General features: G+C 35.6%; 1 non-coding gene across 1 annotated transcript; it reads right to left on the bottom strand.

The window, feature by feature from the left end:
* Window positions 1-3,097: 3,097 nt before the first annotated feature.
* LOC143663796 (U6 spliceosomal RNA) lies at window positions 3,098-3,204 on the bottom strand. Its single transcript, XR_013166178.1, has one exon. It is a non-coding gene; the product is annotated as a U6 spliceosomal RNA (small nuclear RNA).
* Window positions 3,205-5,333: the final 2,129 nt, after the last annotated feature.

The following is a 5,333-nucleotide window of genomic DNA, read 5'->3' as shown; positions in this document are numbered from 1 at the left end:
TTCTCAAAGCAACTAAATTTTTATAAAAGTAAAATATGCTTATTATAGAACTCCAAAAAGCAAACCAAGAAATAGAAAAATGTGGCAAAAAAACACACCCAGAAAAACTCTTAACATTTTTGTGCTTTTCCTTCTAATCTTAAGTCTACCCATAAAACAGAAATAATGTGCATATTATTTTACAAAATTCCCCTTGATATTATAAAATGCACATAGTCCATATCAGAATTTATTTCCAATGTGTAATTTCTAATGGCTCCATAATATTCCCTTATTAGAAAATTTGCAGTTTATTTTAAACTTTCCCTTACTGATGGGTGTTTAGGTTGCTGCTGACCAGTATCTCTAACACTTTCTCTGAAATCAATTTCTAAAGTTAACTGGAGAGCTAAAAGAAAAATAACATTTTTAAGGTTCTTGATACACTTTGACATATGGTCCTTGATGAAAGTGAGAATAATAGATTGCAGCATCAGTAGAAATAAGAAAACTTTTGCTTCATTTCTTGGGCAATGAGCAGCTTATATAAAAATAGCACTGATAGCTTTTAAAAATCTTTGTTAATTTAAGGGGTCAAAATAAGTTTCTTGGATTTTGTAGGATTGTTCTGTGAATTATTTGTCACACTTTTTCGGTAATCATTTGGACTATGTCTGGCCACTTCACTCTCCCATTCTTTACAGTCGGTCAATTTTTTTTATAACTCTATTTTTCTGTTACCTATGTGTAAGTTTATATTGAGTCTACCTGACAAAAACACCTCTTCCCTTCCATCCCCACACTCTGTCTCATGTAGTGTGTTGGTTTGTTTATTGACAACTCAGAATGATTTCCCCACTTTTATCTATTCTTTGTATCAGAGGGGTTGGAAGCATGTTTTCCAGAATTTTGCCAACAGCATCCCAGGTAAATTTCCAACAGGACATCCATGCATGATGTGGCAGCAAAAGTGAAGCAGGAACCATTATTCTTCCTGGGTAGTAGTTGAAAAACCTGTGAGCTTTGGCGGAAGGCAGAAATGACATTTTTCCATCTTCTGTTTTCTCTATATTCCCACCCATCATGGAATTTGGTGCCAGAGGCAGCTCAGATTATCATTGATATTTTCCTAAGATTCTTGTATAACTTGAACTCCTGAATGCTAGAAGCTTATCTGATTTTTGCTCTGTGGGTTCTGATACCCTGTTAAATTCCTCACATGAAATAGCTCAAGTTTTTCTATTTTGCTGTCTAAGCCCATGCTGATACACATACTTTTCCCTCTTCTTCACTGGAAGAAATGTCTCATTTCCTGCTCAAGGTTAATTCATTCTCTTAACCATTTATGCATCCATTATTTTAAAAATGTTTGTTAAAAATCTGTGTTACTGGTTCTGTGTTAGGTCCCGAAACGAAGGTGAAGAACTCTTTTTTTTTTTTTTTTTTTCTTTTGCCATCGAGTTCACAGTCCTATGCAGGGGATCCCCAAGGACAATAATTACAATTCAGAGGTAAGCTCAGGATGCTATGGAAAATAGCAAATAACACAAATACAGTTTGTGTATTTTTAAATATTTGCATTATATTTCATAATTTTAAAATTATGAAAGGCGGCACTCAATCCAGGCTGTGTGTAAATATTTATATACAAGGTGATATCTTGGCTCAGAAAAACTTGTACATTAACTTGTTGAATAATGCTTAATAGGAGTGGAAAGTTTCTGGGAGATGAGGAAGAGGGCGTGAGGCTCAGGAAAACAGGAAGAGGAAAAGTGGGAAGACATACCTCAGCCAGAGGAAAGATTTTAAACCTAGGAAAAGAAACAAGAAGCACTGGTGTGTGAGAACCACAGGTGGACATATGCTATTTGACCAAAAAGTGTGAAGTCGAGAAAGGAGAGATGAACCTGGAAATAAGCTGGCACCAAGCAAAATATAAGAACTTGGATACCCTGAGAAAGCAGCACTCTGCTTTGATAAATAACATTCCCCAAATTTTCTAGCATGCATAGATTTTATTAAAGTTCAAAATATGCATATATTTAAATATATGTATATTCTACATGTATTTATACAAAATATATTTATGATGTATATAAAATGTTATATAATATGATAATCTTGTATATATCATATATTATATATTTGCATATATTACATATATATGCACACAGATTTTCTGTTTTCTAATATGCTACTTGCAATGTTTTAGGTACTTCAGTCGATATGTGAATAGGAAGTCACATATTCTTCAGTATGTGTGTGCATATATATGTGTACGTGTGCGTATATACATACGCATACATACACACACATGCATACCTTGCTCACTTTGTATTCTATGCAACTGAGCTCTTATCCATGAATGAAAATAGAAGTCTCTTGAAAGAGCTTATTTTTAGGAAATATTTACCTGAAAAATTAAGAAAACTGAAAATTACTATATACTTAAGCAGGGACCCTCCCCTCACACAAAAGTAGATCAATTTGTTCAGTTCCTGTCTAAAGAATGTTGTTTTTAAGAATTCTTTTAAGGATGTCTATGAAGTGGGCACTTCAGATGAAAACGCTTGGGGTAGCTTTAATTGTCTCTGCTAAAGTCACTTGTTCATCTACTGTTGAGGTTTGTAGAGTGTGGTTGATCCAGAGAATCTTTTTCTGCAAATAAAACATGGTTTTGTTTTTCTCTCTTCTGGCAGAGAGAATAAGGTCCCATTAAAAAGAAAGCTGTTACAACAGATGTTTAGTACATAACTATTCATTAAACTATATATTTATATTATTTATATATAGTATATATTAAATTGTATATTTATAATTTGTGTATTTTAAATATTTGCATTATATTTCATAATTTTAAAAGCTGAAAAAAAGAATATTTTGATGCCCCCTAGCTCATAAATTCCAGGCAAGGCTTTTTCATGAAAAAAGCTTATGGAGCACTTAGTAATATCTCTAGAGACAGGGCAATAATTTCAAGAAACCACCTTCTCTCACTTGGTATCTCAGATAATTTAACTTACCCAGTGGTGACAGCATATTTGATGTGGTTGCTTGTGGTATAGATAAATACCCCCTTTCATCCCAGGAACCACTTTTTTTTTTTTTTTTTTTTTTTGTAAATATGGAACACTTCACGAATTTGCGTGTCATCCTTGCGCTGGGGCCATGCTAATCTTCTCTGTATAGTTCCAATTTTAGTATATGTGTTGCTGAAGCGAGCACAGCCAGGCCCCACTTTTCCACCACTGTTGACATGAATGTTCTAAAAAAAAAGAAAGCTGCATTACAGAATTCAGTGAAACCAAATATTGTCTCCATCCTGTAATTTGAGCAGGACCTATGATTAACAAAACAGATTTGGGGCACATAGGAGAGCTTGATATCAATTGGCCTATTTCCTAAAATGTGTATGTTAACAGCTTCTTCATCCATCTTAAAACAGATGAAATAGAAAGCTCTGAACAGGAACTGTCCTTCTGAGGGCTATAAGGTCCAAATATTGAGTCTAGGCCTCATTAATACCTCTGCTTCATCTAGGCTAAAATTGTGATATATAGACGACTGAAAAATATAATCCTTACATCCCTATCCGGTGTCAATAACCTGTTAAAGATATGGAAACCCTTTGGCAGATGGGTACCATTATCACCACACCAAATTTGGGGTGGGGGGTGTGTTCTTGTCATACCCAATGGAACAACACTGCAGGACCAAGCCAAATCTGACATTGATAACAGCCACACAAGAGGCCTTTGCCTCTTAAGTGCAGCACGCAGATTAAGAAAGCAGATTCTTACATGATGTTCTAGTTTGCTAGCTGCCAGAATGCAACACACCAGAGTTGGATTGGCTTTTAATAAAAGGGGATTTATTTCATTAGTTCTTCAGAGGAAAGGCAGCTAACTTTCAACTGAGGTTCTTTCTTATGTGGGAAGGCACAGGGTGATCTCTGCTGGCCTCCACTCCAGGCCTCTGGGTTCCAGCAACTTTCCCCAGGGTGATTTCTTTCTGCATCTGCAAAGGCCTGAGCTGAGTTGAGAGTGCTGAGATAAGGTATGTTGAGCTGCTTGGGCTGTGCTACTTTGCGCTCTCTCATTTAAGCACCAGCCAATTAAATCAAGCATCATTCATTGCAGCAGGCACACCTCCTAGCCTACTGCAGATGTAATGAGAAGCAGATGAGGTTCACGTACCATTGGCTCAGGGCCACAGCAACAGAACTAAGCACTTTCATCTGGCCAAGTTGACACCTGAACCTAATTACCACACATGAGTACTATTCATAATTTACAGGCAGAGAGAGCTTGCCAACAGGATCAGCAGGACACAGGAGATGCACTCTAAAAGGCATGTGGATTGATCCAGACACAACAGCTCCTCTATCAGCCTTCAGAAGGTTCTACCAGTACTCAATTTACAAACTCAGGGAAGTGGATAGAGATTCTGCAAAGGGGGAGACACTGTGACCAAGGGTGCAGTTCGGAAAGTATCAATATAGCTTAAATAACCAGAGCATGTGATTGCCCACATGACAATGCTGAGAGGGGGCTCAGGAATTGATCATTTTCAAGGGAAGATGTCTCAGAATATTATATTTAATATAACATTTCTATAAAGTTAATAACAAGCTTGTTTTCAATTCTTAAGGACATTTTCTGTCCATAGTAAAATTTTGATCACATCTCATAAATTGGAAACTTGTGATCTAATAGACCAAGGTTTTTTTCAGTTAACTTATATAATTCTTTTTTTAACTATAAAATATAAGAAGAAAAATAAAATATGAATTATTTTGTACCATTTAAGGTTTCTTGCAGCCTATATAGAGTATGCATCATATGTTTTGAAGCTAATAATAAGGATCTTTAGATTTATATATATTGTCTAAAACCTTTAATGCAGATTGCTTCATATTATTTAAAGATTCCAAAGGAAATATTATGAGTTGTTCATTATAACATGAGTTGAACATAGTAGTAAAGCTATTCATACTTTACTTTTGTCATGCCAAGTGCTTTGTAAACTTTTGTTGGGTAAAAATTACCTTTAGAAATTCTGATCTTGGATGCAAGGGTAGTTCAGTGGTAGAATTCTCGCCTGCCATGTGGGAGACCAGGGTTCAATTCCTGGCCCATGCACTTCCAAAACAAACAAACAAAGGCAAATAAACAAACAAAATTCAACAACTGGTGCTCCAATAACGGGATACTCACATGGAAAAAGAATGAAATGTGATCATGGCCATACAGCATACAAAAAAAAAAATTCTGATCTAATGCAGTATGATCTTGTTGGCAACATTTTCAAGACATTGAATGTCCTCAGAAATGACAGTTTTATGTCAAGTGCAA

This window comes from Tamandua tetradactyla, chromosome 19, assembly GCF_023851605.1.
Source record: "Tamandua tetradactyla isolate mTamTet1 chromosome 19, mTamTet1.pri, whole genome shotgun sequence".
NCBI lineage: Eukaryota > Metazoa > Chordata > Mammalia > Pilosa > Myrmecophagidae > Tamandua > Tamandua tetradactyla.
The sequence above is the reverse complement of the archived record's forward strand: the minus strand, read 5'-3'. Positions and strand labels throughout refer to the sequence as shown.